The 24,138-nt window shown below is 48.3% G+C and overlaps 1 protein-coding gene across 5 annotated transcripts in view; it reads left to right on the plus strand.

Moving 5' to 3' along the window:
* The window catches only part of MCF2L2 (MCF.2 cell line derived transforming sequence-like 2), a 1,017,734-nt gene that overhangs the window by 619,062 nt on the left and 374,534 nt on the right, over positions 1-24,138 (plus strand). The window lies entirely within an intron of this gene.

Consider the following 24,138-nt stretch of genomic DNA (forward strand, 5'->3'; position numbering starts at 1 on the left):
AGTGTGCGTTGAGGACTGTGGCTGGGAGACACTGGTGTATACAGCTTAGCAGGCTTCCATCTTGATATGACAGATGAATAGATGAGACAGGTGCTATAACAGACACATGGCTGCTGTAGATGACTAATCATTCATTGCAAGGATCTGTTCTACAATCCATTGCTGGTCTAAATTATGTTATCCTAGTAGATACACCATTTCACAGGAGTGAAATTCTAGCCCCCTCCTGACAATGAACTGATAGAAAAGTGTATGTACTAAATACACTGTCCTATTCCTGAATGCTAGTTCTTGTTACATTTAATTCATGAGCTTTTGTGTACAGTATATAATTTCACCTTTTTCTATATTTAACCCCCATTGTGACCTGACCAGAATTGATTGAGTGGGGAATTCAGATCGGATCACTGCTGTGCGTTTTCACACAGTGGGCGATCAGGTCCTAACTGCGCATGCATATGCACCGCAATGCACACGCGCGTCGGACAACAACAACGGGCATCGCTGGTCAGCCACTGTATTGTGTGAAAAATACGAGCACACAGGCATTCGTAAAGTGATTGACAGGAAATGGCCATTTGTGGTTGGCAACTGACCGTTTACAGTGAGTGTCCGGAAAAACGCAGGCACATCCAAGCGTTTTTAGGGTGGGTGTCTGATGTCCGCGATTAGCCTCTTCACATTGCACTGTAGGAGTAAGTGCTGAGCTGCGCAGAGACGGAACAAAGTGTATTTTTGCAGCTGTGATTACAGATGGGATCAAATTTACACCCCCCCTAATTAGCAGAATTTGCTATCCTTACTGAATTAGGCCCTAAGCCAACTGTGCTAAAGCATGGATGGATTGTAATGGTAGAGTTTGTGTTTTAGGGAAAAGGATTTCCACATAGGCAGCCAAGAAATCATTTGGCATGTGTAGAGGTTGATGTGGTAATATATTAATTCATGATGGCACATTGGGCCTATTTCAGTAAGAATTGCAAATTCTGCTAATTAGCAGAATTTGCAATCCTTTGGATCGCATGCTGGGGGCCGCCCATTACTGGGCAAGGCCGCCCAGCATGCTGACCAGAGCCTCCCCTCGTTGAACAAGTAGAAATTGCGAACCAATCTTCCCTATCGCGGCGGCTGCGTATGACGGGCGTGTGCATGTGCAATGCTGTCTCATCCCTGGAAATGGAGCGTTGCCCGCCATCCCCCCCCCCCCCCTGCGATCGCCTCTGCCTGATTGACAGGCAGAGGTGATCGCATATTCTGCGCCCCCCCACCACAGAAAATGCGGGTGCATGCGCAGGACAGGTACTGCGCATGCGCCCGCATCTTTGTCTCAAAATTTACGGCTGGATTGCACACTGCGATCCAACCTGAATTTGGGGCCATTATTTGGATCTTGTGCTCTGTCTCAGAGAGGCATTAATTAAGGTTATTGAAGCAGCTGAAGGAAGGTTAGTGTTGATTAACATCTGAGCAATCTCACAATCCACACACAGTGTGGCAGTCCTGATGTAGGTCTAAAGCGCCCTGAAAATAGTCCTTGGACAAGCCTAGGGGAATCTTGGACCCTTTGCGTAGCTGTTTGATAACGGGAAATCAAATCATGTTGGGCCAAACCCGGTAAACTAGTCTGATCTTGTGAAGGACTCTCAACAGTATGGCTGAGGAGGAAAGATATAAGGAAGGGGAAGATCTGTCCATCGGAAGGACATGGCATCTATGCGAAAGGCTCCGTGGGTCCAAACTCTGGAGACAAAAGTTGGAACCTGGGTGTTGGACGGGGTTGCAAACAGGTCCAACCCAGGAAGGTCAAATGTACTTACAATGTTCTGAAAATCACCAGTTTGAGGCTCACTTTGCCTAGAGTCAGGTACTCTGAAGTCTGCTAGCTCCCTTAGCTCTCCTGGTACATAAATGGCAGATAGAAGTTTTCTTCTGGACTGCCCAATTCCAAATATCTGTCACTTCTCTGCCAGGTTGTTTATGGAGAAACCTAGGTTGAGGAAGAGGGATATAATGAGATACTGATGAGAGAAAAATGTATTTCAGTCTGGGTGAACAACTAAGACAGGGATTCCCAACCACCGTCATCAAAGGGACACTAACAGTCCAGGTTTTAAGGATAGCCATACTTGAGCACAGGTGACTTAATTAGTACCCCAGTTAATTTTATTAACCATCTGTACTCAAGCATGGATATCCTAAAAACCTGGACTGTTAGTGTGTCTTGAAGACCAAGGTTGAGAAACATTGTACTCAGAGATTACCCGGATAGATAAGGCAACGGATTCCCTTCTGGCAAAGGTGGGTCACTATTGCTTTTGTAAGTCAGGTAAATGTGTATGGCGCATTGAAGAGCCCAAAGACCATATCTGTCCACTGGTAAAGTGTGTCTCTCCAGAGGACCTTGGATTGTATCAGGTCTATCTTGATGCAGAAATAATTTTAAGAGAGGAGGAAGGGAGCCTATGATTGACCTTCCATTCTGAATGTTCATCTATTTTTTTAATAGATTTAAAGCTCTGACATTCAAAACAGGTCTGTAGAAGCCATCTTACTTTCACACTGGAAAGTGGCTGGTCAATCCCGTCTTGGTTATGTCTGCTAATTCTATCTTGCCCTGGGATAATGCTTGTGCTAGGGACAATACATTGTCTAGTAGTGGACTGCAATTTTTGGAGCAAGGAAACCTCTGGTGTGAAAATGGCAAAGAGGTAGGGACAACCCATTTTCTAACATCTCTCAAAGTCACCTGTTTGTGGTAATCTGCTTCCGGGTTGCTATTACTTGAGAAAGACCAAGTTGGGAAGTTACTTTAACTGAACTTAGTATAACCTTTATGTCTCCTGGAGTGGTTACTGGTGGATGACACTGCACCTCAATCAGTGTGCTGCAGGAGCTTCCTCTTGAGCCTCTGGTGGTGCTTCTACCTCTGGTAGTGCCTACGTGGTCTCAGGTCAAAGTACTGGCTTTCACAGATCGATCATCTTGCAGGAAATGCCTTCTCAAATCCTAGAAGGATTTCTGGGGCTTTTAATTAACCTTAACTGTGTTGATGAACTCTGGGCCAAATAGGTCTTAAATCTACTAGGTTAGGGACATCACAGACCTATGAGCTAGGTCAGAGGTGGCCAACCAGTCAGAGGCAAAGAGCCAGAAAAGATCTATAAAGAAGTGAAAGAGCCGTTATCACACAAAAATGGGGTTGTGGCCTAGTTGTCACACAGCCACACCCAATTTTTGTGCGCACACCTTTTGGTATGACATTTGTAGGAGTATGACCTTGTGTCACAACCCCGTTTTTGCAGTGTACAGTGTTTTTCACGTTGTACAGTGCCACATACATATAATGCCCCAGTACAGTGCCACATACAAATAATACCCCAGTACAGTGCCACATACAAATATTGCCCCAATAATGCTCACCACTGCTGTCGCTGGGCTATTGGTCTGGGCGGCTGCTGAGGGCTGGTCTGGGCTGCTGCTGAGGGCTGGTCTGGGCTGCTGCTGAGGGCTGGTCTGTGCTGCTGCTGTGTGTTGGTCTGGGCGGCTACAGCTGCTGCCCGCCTCTGAGCCTAAGGGGGGGAGAGCGCACACCTCCCCTGCCCCTCAGCAAGTCTCTTATGCATATTAATTATGGCTCTGGCCCGTGAGCCAATCAGAACTTGCGTTACTGCAGCCAATCGGGGGTCACTGCTGCCGTTCCGTTAGCTTTGATTGGCTCACGGGCCGGCGCTCTTAGCAGTGTGCCAGGCAGCAGGAGGTGGGAGCAGGGAGCCGAGCCACATTTATTTATTTATTAACAGTTTATTATATAGCGCAGCATATTCCGTTGCGCTTTACAATTAGAACAACAGTAATAGAACAAAACTGGGTAAAAACAGACAGACATAGAGGTAGGAAGGCCCTGCTCGCAAGCTTACAATCTATAGGGAAATAGGCATAGATACACAAGGATAGATGCTACCTATTGCATAATGGTCCACCAGATTGCTAGGTTCTTAATGGGTTGTATGATGATACCCCACAAAGTTATCCAAGTGTCAGGAGGGTGTGAGACTAAAGAAAGACAAGATATGTGATGATATGAATACTCTACAGAGGATGTAATTAGATAGGGAAGCACTGAAGGTTATGTGGGTGGGTCTGGAATTTGATAGGCTGTCTGAAGAGGTGAGTTTACAGGGAACATTTAAAGGTTTGGAGACTAGAGGCGAGTCTTACTGTGCGTGGGAGGGCATTCCACAGAGTGGGTCAAGCCCGGATAAAGTCCTGTAATTTTGAGTGTGAACAAGTAATGCGTGTGGATGAGAGACGTAGATCTTGTGCAGAGCGGAGAGGTCGGGTGGGGAGATATTTTGAGATGAGTGAAGAGATGTATGTTTGTGCAGTTTGGTTAATAGCCTTGTATGTGAGTAAAAGTATTTTATATTTAATACGGTAGAATACCGGTAACCAATGGAGGGACTGACAGAGCGAATCTGCAGACGATGAATGTCTGGCAAGGAAGATTAGCCTCGCAGCTGCATTCAAAATGGATTGTAGTGGTGAGAGCCTATGTTTGGGAAGACCGGTCAGGAGACTATTACAATAATCAATGCGGGAGATAATGAGAGCATGGATTAGAGTTTTTGCTGTGTCCTGTGTAAGATAAGGGCGTATTTTGGATATGTTTCTTAGATGTATGTAACATGATCTTGAGACGGATTGAATGTGGGTAACAAAGGACAGTTCAGAGTCAAGAATGACACCTAGGCAGCGAGCTTGTGGGGTAGGGGTGATTGCAGAGTTCTCAACAGTGATAGAGATATCAGGTTGGAAACTACTATTGGCCGGTGGAAATATAATTAATTCTGTTTTGGAAATATTAAGTTTGAGGTCGCGAGATGTCATCCAAGATGAAATGGCAGAAAGGCATTCAGTGACACGGCCCAATACAGATGGTGACAAATCAGGGGAGGATAGGTAGATTTGAGTATCATCCGCATACAGATGGCCACCTGCAGAGGGAGAAAGAGCCACATACGGCTCAAGAGCCGTGGGTTGGCCACCGCTGAGCTAGGTAATTTAGACATGCTCTAGCCAACCAGTGGGATCTACGGGTGTTTGATTTGAAATCAAGAAATCAAAGGCTTGACAAATCATTAAATTAGTTCTACTTATGGCTTTAAGAAGAGTGGAAGTCACTTGTCACGATCCGGGTAACTGGACGCTGTTTCCTGCCTGTTAGGTGTCTCCTGAGGTTGGCTCAGCAAACCAGGGCCGGGCTATAGCTATGTCTTGATCTACATTTCATAGGTGTTGCCTGCAGTGCTGGTTCAGTGGCTCCTTTAGTGTGTACACTTACGGTGGTGCGGCGCTCTCGGCCACGTCGCGGCTGGCACTGCCGCGCCTGTGGTCTTCCGCTGGAAGTGCGTCCTCTGTGTGCCGCGGCCGCTGATGTCATCCCTGTGGCCGCTGTTGCGCGTCTGGGCACGTGGAGTTTCTGCTGTTGTGGCCTCCGCCGCCATTACCGTTTGACACATGGATCCTGAGTGTTTCTTTCCCCTTCAATCACCGTCACTGGGCGCAGCCATTTTGGGATTAGTCACATGATGCTCTTCTCACCTATCCACAGGGCTGCCAGAGCCTGAGCTTAATTGTCAGCCAATCCCTGCTATCTAGCAGGTATAAATATCCTGTTTCACCACCTAGAGGGTTGTCAGTGCTTCCATTGTCTCCAGCATTCCAGCATGCAGCTCATCTAAGGACTCTCCTGTGAATACTCCCTGCAGTATAGCCTGACTCCCTGGTGGTTTCTCTCTGCGGTGCAGCTCCTGTTCTCCTGGGCTGATGCTCTGTGGTGCAACCTGACTCTCTAATTCCCGCACCCAGCGCTAGCAGAGTGTACAACTCCGGCTTCCAGCAGCCACTCTCTGGCAGTCTCCTGTTTCCACCATTCACCATAGTAGTGGAGCTTTACCTGCGATCCCTAGCATCACTTCAGTTATTCCTGCGATCCCTAGCATCACTTCAGTTGTTCCTGCGATCTCTAACATCACTTCAGTTGTTTCTGCGATCCCTAGCATCACTTCAGTTGTTCCTGCGATCCCTAGCATCACTTCAGTGGTTCCTGCGATCCCTAGCATCACTTCAGTTGTTCCTGCGATCCCTAGCATCACTTCAGTTGTTCCTGCGATCCCCAGCATCACTCAAAGGTTCACCTGTGATCCCCAATATCACTCCAGCTTTACCTACGATCCCCAGCTTCACTTTATACTTCACCTAAATGTTTGTGTCATCAGGCACTTAAATTTAGACTCCGGGTTACTGCTTTTACAAGTTGTTATTCAGAGACTCACTTGTGACACTTATTGTTTGGTTGCACGTTGACTTTTATGATTTTATAGAAACCCTCAAAGCAGGGCCGGCTCCAGGCCTACTAGCACCCTGAGCGAGAAAATGTAAAAGTGCCCCCCCCCCCCCCATGCGCGCGCGCTCTTGGAAAAGTGGGCGTGGCCTCTTGAAAAAGTGGGCGTGGTCTCGTCCCCCAGCAGTGCCAGCTACACATGACATGCCCTCCAGCAGTGCCAGCTACACGTGCTAGTGTTCACTTTTTAGGGCAGGTTGCTGATCACAGGGAGGGCACATTTTTAAGTTAGGTGGGCAAAATGATGTACATACTGTAATGCTTGTTGTTCCCATTTCCACACGCTAAAGCATGGACAGTGCGCGCCGAAGGCGCGCAGCAAAAATTTAGGGGAGTTACTTCGTGGGGAAGGTGCGTAGCCACATTATAGTGGCAATTCACATTACACCACACAGTAGTGCAGCTAATACACATTGCACCAGGTAGAACCTCCTATAAGAGCACGTTAGACACATTGCGCCAGGTAGAGCACTGAGACACACTGCCCAGCCACAGACGCCTAGCGGGAACACTACATGATATGCCCCCCAGCAGTGCCAGCTACACATGACATGCCCCCCAGCAGTGCCAGCTACACGTGACATGCCCCCCAGCAGTGCCAGCTACATAAATGGCCACACAGTTCCAGATGGATAAATGCCCCCACAGCGCAGATATGCCCCCACAGTGCCACATACATTAATGCCCTCACAGTGCAAGATATGCCCCCACAGTGCAAGAAATGTCCCCACAGTGCAAGAAATGTCCCCACAGTGCAAGAAATGCCCCCACAGTGCAAGAAATGCCCCCACGGTGCCAGATACATAAATGCCCCCACGGTGCCAGATACATAAATTCCCCCACGGTGCCAGATACATAAATGCCCCCACGGTGCCAGATACATAAATGCCCCCACGGTGCCAGATACATAAATGCCCCCACGGTGCCAGATACATAAATGCCCCCACGGTGCCAGATACATAAATGCCCCCACGGTGCCAGATACATAAATACCCCCACGGTGCCTGATACATAAATGCCCCCACGGTGCATGATACATAAATGCCCCCACGGTGCATGATACATAAATGCCCCCACGGTGCCTGATACATAAATGCCCCCACGGTGCCTGATACATAAATGCCCCCACAGAGCCAGATAAATGCCCCCACAGTGCCAGATATGTCCCCACAGTGCCAGATATGCCCCCACAGTGCCAGATATGCCCCCACGGTGCCAGAAATGCCCCCACAGTGCCAGATAAATGCCCCCACAGTGCCAGATAAATGCCCCCACAGTGCCAGATAAATGCCCCCACAGAGCCAGATAAATGCCCCCACAGTGCCAGAAATGCCCCCACAGTGCCAGAAATGCCCCCACAGTGCCAGATATGCCCCCACAGTGCCAGATATGCCCCCACAGTGCCTGATATGTCCCCACAGTGCCAGAAATGCCCCCACAGTGCCAGAAATGCCCCCACAGTGCCAGAAATGCCCCCACAGTGCCAGATAAATGCCCCCACAGAGCCAGATAAATGCCCCCACAGAGCCAGATAAATGCCCCCACAGAGCCAGATAAATGCCCCCACAGAGCCAGATAAATGCCCCCACAGTGCCTGATATGCCCCCACAGGGCCAGATATGTCCCCACAGTGCCTGATATGCCCCCACAGTGCCAAATATGCCCCCACAGAGCCAGATATGCAATGCCCCCACAGTGCCAGAAATGCCCCCACAGTGCCAGAAATGCCCCCCACAGAGCCAGAAATGCCCCCCACAGAGCCAGAAATGCCCCCCACAGAGCCAGAAATGCCCCCCACAGAGCCAGAAATGCCCCCACAGTGCCAGAAATGCCCCCACATAACCAAAAATGCCCCCTGTGTGCCAGAAATGCCCCCACAGTGCGGATCTCTCTCCCCCCCCCCCCCCCCCCCCCCAAAAAAAAAATACCTGCGGCGCTGGGGAGGAGTACTGCTGTCCGCCTGTGTGGGAGCGCTGGCGGGCGGGCGGGAGGCCGGGCGAGTGAGCCTGAGCCTGGGTCCGGGCTGGCGGGCGGGTGGGCGGCCACTTGTGCAGGCGGGCTATGCGCGGCGCCGGCGTCTGACGTTAGATACCGGCGCCGCGCAGCGCGCATACACAGCGCGATCGCCAAATGCTGCAGCAGCACACACACAGGGCCGGCTCCAGCATCGAATATGGCGGCGCCAGCGCGTGGCGCCCATTAAGGGTGGCGCCCTGCGCGGCCGCTCTATTCGAACATGCCTAGAGCCGGCCCTGCCTCAAAGATACCTCCTGTTGTCGTGGTCACACCTTCGGCGATTGGTACTACATCTCAGCACATGTCTAGAAGTCCTCTCCTACCTCCTAAGTTTACGTACCCGTCAGCCCCTGCAACTGAGGCCTCTAGCTTCCAACACCAGCCCTCAGTTGTGACATCATTAAGAAGCCACTAGAATCTTAAGGTTTTTAACCTTGTCTAGGACAAATAGGAAGAAATACCTTTGTATCAGAAACCTTAAGCTGTAGTTTTCTCCAAATCTTGTCTATAGTGTCACTTTGGGCTGTATACCCATCTAGTGAACCAAGTGCTGAATCAATATCCGGGACAAAGAGGGCGGGAATGGTATATCGGTATGATTACGGAGAACCATCTCATCCTCTTATATGAGAGCAGTTCTGAGTGCTAAATGGGTAAACAAATAAATCAAAGATTTTAACAAGGTACGGTAGGGAAACATTCTTCAACGGAAGAGAAGTATTATAACATGAGGACATGCACTGAAAGTGGAGCAAGGTAGGTTCAGGGAAAATTTGTGGAAAAATTACTTCACAGATAGGGTAGTGGATGAGTGGAATAGACTTCCAACAGAGGTGATAGAGGCTAATACAGTAGAGCAATATAAACATGCTTGGTTTGACATAAAGGATATCCTTACAAATAAATAGGATCAAATAGGATTTGTGGTAACAATATGGTTAAAAAGGGGCAGACAAGATGGGCCAAGTGGTTCTTGACTGCAGTCAAATTCTATGTTTAAACTGGCAAACCTCTGAGCTTTCATCTAGTGTCCAAGGAGAGGTGTATAATTTATTAGGTGACATTCTACCCCCCAGTGCCACTCTGGCTATCTGCAAGTCACTATACTTACCTCTTCTAGACACCGCAGATGTTCTGGTGACTTCCTCAGATTCCCACTCGACAGGGAAAACTAGCTTCATTGTAGTTAAAACAAAAGTGCAATGTACTGGGAGAGGGTCAGCGAATGATGCCCATCAGTGGCAGGGAAAATGTGCTGTCTGTGGGCAGCAGATGGTGGTTTTCTACACACTAAAGGGTTATTCCAGGTACAGGCAATACCAGGAAAGGAGATGTTTTCCCTGAGCTTACATCTTATGTGGAAAACATTGTCCAACTGCTTCAGGAGCAGGCATTTTGGCATCACCCCTCGGCAGGTGACACCCGGGTGTGGGCAGCACCCCCCTGGTGATGCAATAGGTTGGGGGTCTTTGGGGACCGAGTTTGGGAACCACTGCTTTAGTCAGATTACTTATACCAAGGATAGAACTGGAGGAAGTGCGTGTTGATATTGATTACGGCTATGCAACCAAGTTAGAGAGGGTCATTGGGTAAAATTAAATTCTGAGAGAGTTGAACAGCACCGGGAATTAGCTCCTGGGGCTATTCAATACAGCCCCCTGTGACACCCAATGACAGGATTTCTCGCACCTCCGGAGGAATGTGAGCATAAATCTGACAAAAGTGCTGGCGCGATGCTGATTTCTGCTCTTGGCGCAGCGGAAACAGCATTGCCCCGAACACTTAAGTCGGAGAATGCTAGTTCTCCCAACAAAACACCTTGTTTAGTCCGGGATAGCGGGCATTCTCAGACTTACATTGCACAGTATTGAATAGCCTGGGGAGCTATGTGCCCATTGTGGTCGCATAGATGCATACAACGTGGCATAATGGCGAATATCCTTTAGTTCTGCGCATCCAATAATTTTTTTTTTTTTAATAGTCCTATTTTATTGACTTTCTTACTGCGTTTCCAATATTAGTTCAGTGGCATCAATACCATTGTGGAACGAGTCTTTTGGTATAATTTGAATAATGTGTTAGAATGTGATATACTGAGGGATGAAGCTTGGTATTTAGGGGCTTGTTCATCATCAGGGTACAGACGGCTCCCAATATCAAGTATGGATACTTATGTACTGGAGCAATTATTATTGCTCCAGTGTGAGGATATTTGCTCCAAAAAGCAACGATCATAACACTAGCAGTGTTACCCCTCCAGAGCCAGCCAACTGCGCGTGTGTGACCTGAGGTCATGCATGGGCATGGCCGCCGGTCTCGCAGTGAGGAGGTGGCGAAGCAGTCCACTTGAGTTCCTCTTTGTAACCCTGCACCTCCTTCCCATAGGAAGGTGGCAATGATTCCCAAATATAAACTCTTTTTTTTTTAGTTTGCTGAATATGAGGCGGCCCTATCTGGCCCACAATAATTAATTACATACTACTGTTTCCACATGTGTAATGGGCCCATTTTGGATGATGAATAGTCCCCTAAATATAATCATTTATAGCCAAAGTGCGGAAACAAGGCAGACCAGCTACAGGTGGGTGATGTCAGAGAAATCTTTTCCAGAGCAGTGAATACTCCGTGTTTCAAATGTGACCAAAAGTTCAAAAACTGATTTTATACATGTAAATGTGAACTCAAAAGAAAGTATGCACCTGCAACACACAGTAAATAACAGCTTTTTCTCTAACGTCCTAAGTGGATGCTGGGGACTCCGTAAGGACCATGGGGGATTAGCGGCTCCGCAGGAGACTGGGCACATCTAAAGAAAGCTTTAGGACTAGCTGGTGTGCACTGGCTCCTCCCCCTATGACCCTCCTCCAAGCCTCAGTTAGATTTCTGTGCCCGAACGAGAAGGGTGCACACTAGGTGGCTCTCCTGAGCTGCTTAGTGAAAAGTTAGTTTTAGGATTTTTATTTTCAGTGAGTCCTGCTGGCAACAGGCTCACTGCATCGAGGGACTAAGGGGAGAAGAAGCGAACTCACCTGCGTGCAGAGTGGATTGGGCTTCTTAGGCTACTGGACATTAGCTCCAGAGGGACGATCACAGGCCCAGCCTGGATGGGTCCCAGAGCCGCGCCGCCGGCCCCCTTACAGAGCCAGAAGCCTGAAGAGATCCGGAAAATCGGCGGCAGAAGACGTCCTGTCTTCAAAAAGGTAGCGCACAGCACCGCAGCTGTGCGCCATTGCTCTCAGCACACTTCACACTCCGGTCACTGAGGGTGCAGGGCGCTGGGTGGGGGCGCCCTGAGACGCAATAAAAATACCTTAAATGGCAAAAGATGCATCACATATAGCCCCTGGGCTATATGGATGCATTTAACCCATGCCAAAAATACACAAAAAACGGGGGATAAGGCCGCCGATAAGGGGGCGGAGCCTATCTCCTCGGCACACTGGCGCCATTTTCCCTCAGCTTCGTTGGAGGGAAGCTCCCTGTCTCTCCCCTGCAGTCACTACACTACAAAAAGGGTTAAATAAAGAGAGGGGGGCACTAATTAGGCGCAGTATAAACAATACAGCAGCTTTAAGGGGAAAAACACTTATATAAGGTTATCCCTGTATATATATATAGCGCTCTGGTGTGTGCTGGCAAACTCTCCCTCTGTCTCCCCAAAGGGCTAGTGGGGTCCTGTCCTCTATCAGAGCATTCCCTGTTGGTGTCGACATGTATGAGGAGAAAAATGATGTGGAGACGGAGCAGATTGCCTGTAATAGTGATGTCACCCCCTAGGGGGTCGACACCTGAGTGGATGAACTGTTGGAAGAATTACGTGACAGTGTCCGCTCTGTATAAAAGACAGTGGTTGACATGAGACAGCCGGCTACTCAGCTTGTGCCTGTCCAGACGTCTCATAAGCCGTCAGGGGCTCTAAAGCGCCCGTTACCTCAGATGGCAGATATAGACGCCGACACGGATACTGACTCCAGTGTCGACGGTGAAGAGACAAATGTGACTTCCAGTAGGGCCACACGTTACATGATTGAGGCAATGAAAAATGTTTTACACATTTCTGATAATACGAGTACCACCAAAAAGGGGTATTATGTTCGGTGAGGAAAAACTACCTGTAGTTTTCCTGAATCTGAGAAATTAAATGAGGTGTGTGATGATGCGTGGGTTTCCCCCGATAACAACTGATAAAAATGTTATTGGCATTATATCCTTTCCCGCCAGAGGTTAGGGTGCGTTGGGAAACACCCCCTAGGGTGGATAAAGCGCTCACACGCTGGTAAGAACAAGGGCTCTACCCTCTCCTGAGATGGCCGCCCTTAAGGATCCTGCTGATAGAAAGCAGGAGGATATCCTAAAATGTATTACACACATACTGGTGTTATACTGCGACCAGAAATCGCCTCAGCCTGGATGTGCAGTGCTGGGTTGGCGTGGTCGGATTCCCTGACTGAAAATATTGTTACCCTAGATAGGGACAGTATATTATTGCCTATAGAGCATTTTAAAGATGCATTTCTATATATGCGTGATGCACAGCGGAATATTTGCCGACTGGCATCAAGTCTAAGTGCGTTGTCCATTTCTACCAGTAGAGGGTTATGGACACGTCAGTGGTCAGGTGATGCGTATTCCAAACGGCATTTGGAAGTATTGCCTTATTAAGGGGAGGAGTTATTTGGGGTCGGTCTTCAGACCTGGTGGCCACGGCAACAGCTGGGAAATCCACGTTTGTACCCCAGGTCGCCTCTCATCATGAGAAGACGCCGTATTATCAGGCGCAGTCTTTTCGTGGACAAGCGGGCAAAAGGTTCCTCTTTTCTGCCCCGTGACAGAGGGAGAGGAAAAAGGCTGCAGAAATCGGCCAGTTCCCAGGAACAGAAACCCTCTTCCGCCTCTGCCAAGCCCTCAGTATGACGCTGGGGCTTTACAAGCAGAATCAGGCACGGTGGGGGGCCCGTCTCAATGAATTTCAGCGCGCAGTGGGCTCACTCGCAAGTAGACCCCTGGATCCTTCAGGTGATACTCAGGGGTACAAATTAGAATTCGAGACGTCTCCCCCTCGCCGTTTCCTAAAGTCGGCTTTACCGATGTCTCCTTCTGACAGGGAGATAGTTTTGGAAGCCATTCACAAGCTGTATTCCCAGCAGGTGATAATCAAGGTACCCCTCCTGCAACAGGGAACGGGGTATTATTCCACACTGTTGTGGTACCAAAGCCGGACGGCTTGGTGAGACCGAGTATAAATCTAAAATCTTTGAACACTTACATACAGAGGTTCAAATTCAAGATTGAGTCACTCAGAGCAGTGATTGCGAACCTGGAAGAAGGGGACTACATGATGTCTCGGGACATCAAGGATGCTTACCTTCATGTAAAAAATGTACCCTTCTCATCAAGGGTACCTCAGGTTTATGGTACAGAACTGTCACTATCAGTTCAGACGCTGCCGTATGGATGGTCCACGGCACCCCGGGTCTTTACCAAGGTAATGGCCGAAATGATGATATTCCTTCGAAGGAAGGGAATATTAGTTATCCCTTACTTGGACGATTCCCTGATAAGGGTAAGATCCAGGGAACAGTTGGAGGTCGGTGTAGCACTATCTCAGGTAGTGTTGCGGCAGCACGATTGGTTTCTCAATATTCCAAAATCGTAGCTGGTTCCGACGACTTGTCTTCTGTTCCTATGGATGATCCTGGACACAGTCCAGAAAAAGGTGTTTCTCCCGGAGGAGAAAGCCAGGGAGTTATCCGAGATAGTCAGGAACCTCCTAAAACCGAGCCAAGTCTCAGTGCATCAATGCACAAGGGTTCTGGGTATAATGGTGGCTTCCTACGAAGCAATCCCATTCGGCAGATTCCACGCAAGAACTTTCCAGTGGGACCTGCTGGACAAATGGTCCGGGTCGCATCTTCAGATGCATCAGCGGATAACCCTGTCACCAAGGACAAGGGCGTCCCTCCTGTGGTGGTTGCAGAGTGCTCATCTTCTAGAGGGCCGCAGATTCGGCATTCAGGACTGGGTCCTGGTGACCACGGATGCCAGCCTGCGAGGCTGGGGAGCAGTCACACAGGGAAGGAATATCCAGGGCTTATAGTATAGCCTGGAGACGTCACTTCACATAAATATCCTGAAGCTAAGGGCCATTTACAATGCTCTAAGCTTAGCAAGACCTCTGCTTCAAGGTCAGCCGGTGTTGATCCAGTCGGACAACATCACGGCAGTCACCCACGTAAACAAACAAGGGTGGCACAAGAAGCAGGAGGGCAATGGCAGAAGCTGCAAGGATTCTTCGCTGGGCGGAAAACCATGTGATAGCACTGTCAGCAGTATTCATTCCGGGAGTGGACAACTGGGAAGCAGACTTCCTCAACACGACCTCCACCCGGGAGAGTGGGGACTTCACCCAGAAGTCTTCCACATGATTATAAACCGTTGGGAAAAACTCGACAGGTATTGCGCCAGGTCAAGGGACCCTCAGGCAATAGCTGTAGACGCTCTGGTAACACCGTGGGTGTACCAGTCAGTGTATGTGTTCCCTCCTCTGCCTCTCATACCCAAGGTACTGAGATTGATAAGATGGAGAGGAGTAAGCACTATATTCGTGGCTCCGGATTGGCCAAGAAGGAATTGGTAACCGGAACTTCAAGAGATGCTCACGGAGGATCCGTGGCCTCTACCTCTAAGAAGGGACCTGCTCCAGCATGGACCCTGTCTGTTCCAAGACTTACCGCGGCTGCGTTTGACGGCATGGCGGTTTAACGCCGGATCCTGAAGGAAAAAAGGCATTCCGGATGAAGTCATCCCTATCCTGATCAAAGCCAGGAAGGATGTAACCGCAAAACATTATCACCGCATTTGGCGAAAATATGTTGCGTGGTGCGAGGCCAGTAAGGCCCGACGGAGGAAATTCAACTGGGTCGATTCCTACATTTCCTGCAAACAGGAGTGTCTATGGGCCTGAAATTGGGGTCCATTAAGGATCAAATTTCGGCCCTGTCAATTTTCTTCCAAAAAGAACTAGCTTCAGTCCCTGAAGTTCAGACGTTTGTAAAAGGGGTACTGCATATACAGCCTCCTTTTGTGCCTCCAGTGGCACTTTGGGATCTCAATGTAGGTTTTGGGTTCCAAAAGTCACATTGGGTTGAACCACTTAAATCTGTGGAGTTAAACTATTTCACATGGAAAGTAGTCATGCTGTTGGCCCTGGCCGGGGCCAGGCGCGTGTCAGAATTGGCGGCTTTATCCTGTAAAAGCCCTTATCTGATTTTCCATTCGGACAGGGGGAATTGAGGACTCGTCCTCCGTTTCTCCCTAAGGTGGTTTCAGCGTTTCACCTGAACCAACCTATTGTGGTGCCTGCGGCTACTAGGGACTTGGAGGACTCCAAGTTGCTAGATGTTGTCAGGGCCCTGAAAATATCCAGGACGGCTGGAGTCAGGAAAACTGACTCGCTGTTTATCCTGTATGCACCCAACAAGCTGGGTGCTCCTGCTTCTAAGCAGACTATTGCTCGTTGGATTTGTAGTACAATTCAGCTTGCACATTCTGTGGCAGGCCTGCCACAGCCAAAAAATCTGTAAATGCCCACTCCACAAGGAAGGTGGGCTCATCTTGGGCGGTTGCCCGAGGGGTCTCGGCTTTACAACTTTGCCGAGCAGCTACTTGGTCAGGAGCAAATACGTTTGTAAAATTCTACAAAATTGATACCCTGGCTGAGGAGGACCTGGAGTTTCTCTCAATTGGTGCTGCAGAGTCATCCGCACTCTCCCGCCCATTTGGGAGCTTTGGTATAATCCCCATGGTCCTTACGGAGTCCCCAGCATCCACTTAGGACGTTAGAGAAAATAAGAATTTACTTACCGATAATTCTATTTCTCGTAGTCCGTAGTGGATGCTGGGCGCCCATCCCAAGTGCAGATTGTCTGCAATACTGGTACATAGTTATTGTTACCAAAAAGATTGGGTTATTGCTGTAGTGAGCCATCTTTTCTAGAGGCTCCTCTGTTATCATGCTGTTAACTGGGTTCAGATCACAAGTTATACGGTGTGATTGGTGTGGCTGGTATGAGTCTTACCCGGGATTCAAGATCCTTCCTTATTGTGTACGCTCGTCCGGGCACAGTATCCTAACTGAGGCTTGGAGGAGGGTCATAGGGGGAGGAGCCAGTGCACACCAGCTAGTCCTAAAGCTTTCTTTAGATGTGCCCAGTCTCCTGCGGAGCCGCTAATCCCCCATGGTCCTTACGGAGTCCCCAGCATCCACTACGGACTACGAGAAATAGAATTATCGGTAAGTAAATTCTTATTATTTCTACACTGCTTGCTTAGATATCTGGTTAATATGTGTCAGTTCCTCTTTAAGAAACAAGAACTGCCACACCTTTGATTACATCTATTTTCCCATATAGCGGAATAATACCATACCTCCCTACTGTCCTGGGACATTTTCGCAGGACAGTCCCACCCGCGGGGGAACGGGGGGCAGTTGGGAGTCTCCTGTCACTCGTTGCCCTGCTTAGCAGAGTGGCGGTGAATAGACGCTGCACAGCTTCTATTCACTGAAGACAGAGGGACTAGGGGTATGCCAGCAACTCACAGAGTGATGGGCATACATAGCGACGGAAAATGGGGGTGTGGCTTCACGATGGTGACGTTCATGCAAAGCCACGCCCCATTTCACTCATGCCACACACCCTTTTCGATCATGCATGGCTTTGCCGAGCGAAAAAGGTCCCGCATTTCAGTTTATAGAAGTTGGGAGGTATGTAATACTGTACATCATAGACAAACACAGTAGGGTTTCCGGTTTTCTTGGCCAGCGGCTCAAATTAGGACAATAGCAATAGTATAAAACACAATTACTATAGCTGCCGCCACAACATGCAGTGTAAGGGACAGAGCAGAGCTGCTGCACATGCCTAGTGGTAGCTGCCTCTTCTTCCAAGTTTGCTGTACTGTATGTGTGGATCTGAGCCCTCAGAAAGTGTAGTTCCTACTGGTTCTATTATGTTTGTGTATTTATTTATTATGGCATGTTGAACCTTAAGGTCCGTACACACTTAACGATAAAATGAGCGACGTCGCTCATTTTCCCCCGCCTTGATTTATCGTCAAGTGTGTATGCCGCCAGCGACGACCGATGCGTGGCCCCGCGGGTCGGCAACGATCGTCGCTGTTGGTAGGGCATGCATGAAGGATGTGGACTGTCGTCCACGACCTTCATGCAGGGCTGGCGGAGGCGTGACGTCACTGAGCGATATGAGCGGTCATATCGCTCAGTGTGTATTGTCGGCCGCCGGCCGGCCCGGGAGGGGGAAACATTAGACGATGTCGCTCACAGAGCGACATCGTCTAATGTGTATTGGCCTTTATCCTGACCACTTGTGTTATTTATAAATATGTTTGATACAGCCTATAATATAGTCTATCTATAGTGTTAAATAATACTGTGTTCTATATATACAGTATAAAAACACCAATGTGTACATTAATTTCCAAGGTCAGTACTAGGATCTTCTACCATTCCCCAAGACTCCTGCACTTGTTCCAATGTTCAACAGAGTGGGATGTTGTGGCTTGCATTTGGCCGGTATGGATCATAGGGTCGACCTTGAAAGGTCGACAGTCACTAGGTCGACACTAAAAGGTCGACACACAACAGGTTGACATGTGAAAAAGGTTGACATGGTAAAATGGTTGACACGGAAAAGGGGTTGACTCCGTAAAGTGAACAGAAACCTGAATTAGTGCACCACGTCACCTTGCATGGCTCGCTTCTCTCACCATGCTGCGGGCAAGGTTACTATTCGCAATCGTAGTCCACGTGGATGGTAAAGTATGAAAAAATATTGCGTCGACCCTTTGCCGTGTTGACCATTGCCATGTCGACCTTTTTACAATGTTGATCTTTTGTCCATGTTGACCTAATGCATGTCGAAAAATAGTGGGCGACCTGTTGACTGTCAACCTTAGTAGTGTCAACCTACCGCATTTGTCAACCCCCCTCTAGAAATCCTGCGTTTGCCCCTGTATACTATGCCAATAAATGAATTAGAAGTGATCTAACAATGCTAAGGAACTAGAGACACCTTTGTGCATTTATCTCTTCACTTTCATGGTGATGAATTAAAAAAAAAAACAGTATCTAAAAATCATTATAAATTATACTTGTGTGGATGCAGAAGTTATTTGTATGATGTAAGGGAAACATTACTAAAGCATTAACATGGCTCTGCATGGGTAAAATTCCTTTCGGGCGTTTAGTAGCTAAAATATCTGTGATAGCTCACACTGTACACATATGGAATTCTTCTCTTTCTCTGTTCCTTATTTTATTTACATATTATCTCTGTGATGCTCATTATTTGCTCACCACTTCCTTATGTGTCTTACCTATATAAACAGTTTCTGCTCTGTCACATGATTACAGCTGGAATGTTAGCTCAATAGCCCTGTTCCTAAACTAGTTATATGGAAGGTTGAGCTTTACTTTGCTTTTCATGGTTTTAACGCACTGTAAAACCCACATGGATTCAATTGAATAGATGAGCATTGATCCATATGTGACATGCAACAGAGGCACATGATTTGCGCACATCGGAATGTCTGGAAAAATGCTGCACTCATCTCATTTTCTCGCTGAGTACTTTCGTGCACTCTGTTTAGATTGAACAAGTCAAGAATGTAACTCTCATGCAAAAATTAACCAGGCGCTAATATACCACAACCCAACTAAAATGGTTGTGTTAATACAATGTTTAATATCAATATTTAAACCAATACAATATATGTTCAAGCTGCAAGAAAAAATTGACTTGGGGTAAATCAAGTCAAACAGAGAGAAACCGGCACTTTAAAGTCCCTGGTAACTTGGAAACAACAGACACATAGATTCCTGCGCTAATTAACTCTACAGAATGATATGGCTCAGAGTTTGCTTGACTCAATAAAAACAAAACAAAAAGGATAATTAAATATACTTTATATGATTCTTTTTTATTTTTATCACACATACATACATGTATGTTTAAAAATTAATTTAAGAATAAATTGATTAGACCGGTCTAAATAAAACATAAATCAAAAAAGCAAAAATCAGAACATAGTAATAAGCTAATAATAAGCTAAAGGAGGTGGATCATAAGTAAACTCCTGTGCACAGAAAAATCAATAAAAATACTAAAAATAAGTCCTTTGTATAGGATCGTGCAAATAGTTTGACCAGCTATAAATTGCAACAGTGTCTCGTTATGTTTTGTAGTGTTAGACACTCTTCATCAAATTGCCACTCAGCCAAAAAGTGCAACAGGTAAGTGTGACAAACGCTCCACAACGGAACTTTACATATGGTTCGCACCCGAAGCTGACATGCGGAACAGGAAAATAATGTGAGACGGTCTCGGGCTGCGGGAAGGCGCTTCGCTGGCGCCTGGTATGTTATTGTTAATTACCCCGACTTCCAGGCTCTGTGAGTCCGCGTCTTCGGGTGCCGTATGCAGACACCTGCGTCCCGTTAATAGGCACACCTTCACCGTTGATTCTCCTGATAATGCCTCTGGAGCCCGGCTTCCAGGCTCTGTGAGTCTCCGGGTGCCGTATGCAGACACCTGCGTTTTAGTGTTACTCACACGTTCACCATCAATTCTCCAGATAATGTCACTGGAAAAGATAAGCTGTAAAAGTGCAATATAGCTGGTGCACAAAGGTCCAAATAGGCTGCTCCTCTGACGCGTTTCGCTCCTCTTATGGGGGCTTCCTCATAGAAGCCCCCATAAGAGGAGCGAAACGCGTCAGAGGAGCAGCCTATTTGGACCTTTGTGCACCAGCTATATTGCACTTTTACAGCTTATCTTTTCCAGTGACATTATCTGGAGAATTGATGGTGAACGTGTGAGTAACACTAAAACGCAGGTGTCTGCATACGGCACCCGGAGACTCACAGAGCCTGGAAGCCGGGCTCCAGAGGCATTATCAGGAGAATCAACGGTGAAGGTGTGCCTATTAACGGGACGCAGGTGTCTGCATACGGCACCCGAAGACGCGGACTCACAGAGCCTGGAAGTCGGGGTAATTAACAATAACATACCAGGCGCCAGCGAAGCGCCTTCCCGCAGCCCGAGACCGTCTCACATTATTTTCCTGTTCCGCATGTCAGCTTCGGGTGCGAACCATATGTAAAGTTCCGTTGTGGAGCGTTTGTCACACTTACCTGTTGCACTTTTTGGCTGAGTGGCAATTTGATGAAGAGTGTCTAACACTACAAAACATAACGAGACACTGTTGCAATTTATAGCTGGTCAAACTATTTGCACGATCCTATACAAAGGACTTATTTTTAGTATTTTTATTGATTTTTCTGTGCACAGGAGTTTACTTATGATCCACCTCCTTTAGCTTATTATTAGCTTATTACTATGTTCTGATTTTTGCTTTTTTGATTTATGTTTTATTTAGACCGGTCTAATCAATTTATTCTTAAATTAATTTTTAAACATACATGTATGTATGTGTGATAAAAATAAAAAAGAATCATATAAAGTATATTTAATTATCCTTTTTGTTTTGTTTTTATTGAGTCAAGCAAACTCTGAGCCATATCATTCTGTAGAGTTAATTAGCGCAGGAATCTATGTGTCTGAAGAATGTAACTCTGATTACAATATTAACTTTATGGGGCCTATTTATCAAGCATTTTAAAAAAAAATTATAAAATGATGTAGAAACAGCTGTTTCTGTGTAATTGTATGAATAGTTGCTATGAACTAATGGGTGTGGATCATTAAATCGACAGTGTCTAGGTCGACAATGTTTAGGTCGACAGTCACTAGGTCGATAGGGTTGGAAGGTCGACAGGGTTTCTAGGTCGACAGGTCAAAAGGTCGACATGATTTTATTTTAATTTTCTCACGTCCTAGAGCAGGGGTGGCGAACCAGTCAGTGACAAAGAGCCAAAAAACCTTGTTATGTACGTCAAAGAGCCGACATCAAGCCGATGGCGCGCATGCAAAAATGGAATGTGGCCTTGTGCCTGCTATACCACACCCCTGGTATAAAATTCATTGAAAAAGCCAGAACGACATAAAATAATATTTTTACCGCCAAATCCATTGAAAAAGCCACTTTTACATAATAAACTTTAGCTCCCCCATGTGTCACTCCAGCCAGCTCCCCCATGTGTCACTCCTGCTAGCGCCCTCCTATGTCACTCCAGCCAGCTCCCCCGTGTCACTCCAGCCAGGTCTCCCATGTGTCACTACTGCCAAGACCCTGCTGTGTCACTCCAGCCAGGCCTCCCATGTGTCATTACTGCCAAGACCCTGCTGTGTCACTCCAGCCAGCTCCCCCATATGTCACTCCAGCCAACACCCTCCTGTCACTCCAGCCAGCTCTTCCATGTGTCACTCCTGCTAGCACCCTCATATGTCACTCCAGCCAGCTCCCCCGTGTCACTCCAGCCAGCTCTCCCATGTGTCACTACTGCCAAGACCCTCCTGTCACTCCAGCCAGCTCTTCCATGTGTAACTCCTGCTAGCACCCTCCTATGTCACTCCAGCCAGCTCCCCCGTGTCACTCCAGCCAGCTCTCCCATGTGTCACTACTGACAAGACCCTGCTGTGTCACTCCAGCCAGGACTTCCATGTGTCTCTACTGCCAAGACCCTGCTGTGTCACTCCAGCCAGCTCTCTCATGTGTCACTCCTGCCAACACCCTCCTGTCACTCCAGCCAGCTCTTCCATGTGTCACTCCTGCTAGCACCCTCCTATGTCACTCCAGCCAGCTCCTCCGTGTCACTCCAGCCAGCTCTCCAATGTGTTACTTCTGCTACCACCCTCCTATGTCACTCCAGCCAGCTCTCCCATGTGTCACTCCTGCTAGCACCCTCCTATGTCACTCCAGCCAGCTCCTCCGTGTCACTCCAGCCAGCTCTCCCATGTGTCACTCCTGCTAGAACCCTCCTAAGTCACTCCAGCCAGCTCTCCCATGTGTCACTCCTGCCAACACCCTCCTGTCACTCCAGCCAGCTCTTCCATGTGTCACTCCTGCTACCATCCACCTATGTCACTCCAGCCAGCTCTCCCATGTGTCATTCCTGCCAACACCCTCCTGTCACTCCAGCCAGCTCTTCCATGTGTCACTCCTGCTACCACCCTCCTATGTCACTCCAGCCAGCTCTCCCATGTTTCACTCCTGCTACCACCCTCCTATGTCACTCCAGCCAGCTCTCCCATGTGTCACTACTTCCAGCACCCTCCCGCGTCACTCCTGCCAGAACCCTCCTGTGTCTCTCCAGCCAGCTCTGCCATGTGTCACTCTAGCCCACCCTCATGTATCACTACAGCCCCCCTCCCCATCAACTCATGCCATTGCAGCAGTCCCTAATGTTTCCTCTGCTTGTGGGTGTCTCACCTCTAGTATCTGGCTCCTTCAGTTTTTAGTCCCTGTAGTGCTGCTGCGTGTCTGGCTGGAGTGCATCGGTTTCTGTATCTGTTGTGGTCACATGATTTAGAGTGTTGGGAGCCACATTTGAATAAAGAAAGAGCCACATGCGGCTCAAGAGCCACAGGTTGGCCACCGCTGTCCTAGAGGATGCTGGGGTCCACATTAGTACCATGGTGTATAGACGGGTCCACCAGGAGCCATTGGCACGTTAAGAGTTTGAGAGTGTGGGCTGGCTCCTCCCTCTATGCCCCTCCTACCAAACTCAGTTTAGAAAATGTGCCCGGAGGAGCCGGTCACAGCTAGGGGAGCGCCACAGAGCTTCTTTAGTTAAAGTTTAGATTTAGAGTTTATTATTTTACAGGGAGGCTGCTAGCAACAGCCTCCCTGCTGCAGCGAGGGACTAAGGGAGGGGAGCAGTGTCCACCCTGCGGGGTCTGAGCCACTGTCTACGCTGACCGAACACTGAGCTCCAGAGGAGATAAATTGTTCCCCGCCGCAGGGGATCGCTCACCCGAGCAGCATGCCGCCACCCCCTTACAGAGCTGGAAATTGTGGCGAGTGAGTCACCGACCCTCTCACAAGCGGGGGGCCGGTGTGAAGATGGCGGCATTAGGGTAGGAGTGCATTATTAACTGCGCTCCAGGAGGCCCAGCGGTACATAGTGCGGCGCTGTTAGGGGCGCCCTGAGCCAGCGCCTACACCCTACACTGGTCACACAGCCTTTCGGGGTCCGTGGATCTCAGTCAGCATCAATCCTCAGGCCAGTATAATCCTGTGAAGAGCGGGAAGACAGCGCCATTTTGGGGGCGGAGCTTCTCATAGCGGGCCCAGCAGCGTTCAGCGCCATTTTCCTGTCTGCACAGCGCTGTCAGTGAAGAGCAAGTCCCTCCACAGCAACTCCAGCTATCTATCACGGTACCAGGGGGTTGTAGAAGGGGGGGGGGAGGCCGCAACAACTGTGTAACCTATTAAGGTACACAGTCAGCGCTTATAAGGGGTCTCCCTTTGTATTAAAAGCGCTGTGTGTGGGTTGGCTCTAATCTCTGTGTCTCTCTTGCCATTCTTGGGGGTGAAACTCTGTCTGCCCTCCCCTGTGAGTGTGTGGAGTGTTTGTGGTCTCCATTAAGCAATGTCCAGGGACTCTGTGTCATATGCTGCAGAGGATATGTCCTCTCAGGATGATCCCATTCCATGTAATCAGGATTGCACTGGTTTAGCACAGATTCCAGCAAGGGAGCCTGAGTGGTTATCCTCTATTAAATCTATGATTTCTCAGA

Source organism: Pseudophryne corroboree, chromosome 4 (assembly GCF_028390025.1).
Source record: "Pseudophryne corroboree isolate aPseCor3 chromosome 4, aPseCor3.hap2, whole genome shotgun sequence".
Taxonomy (NCBI): domain Eukaryota; kingdom Metazoa; phylum Chordata; class Amphibia; order Anura; family Myobatrachidae; genus Pseudophryne; species Pseudophryne corroboree.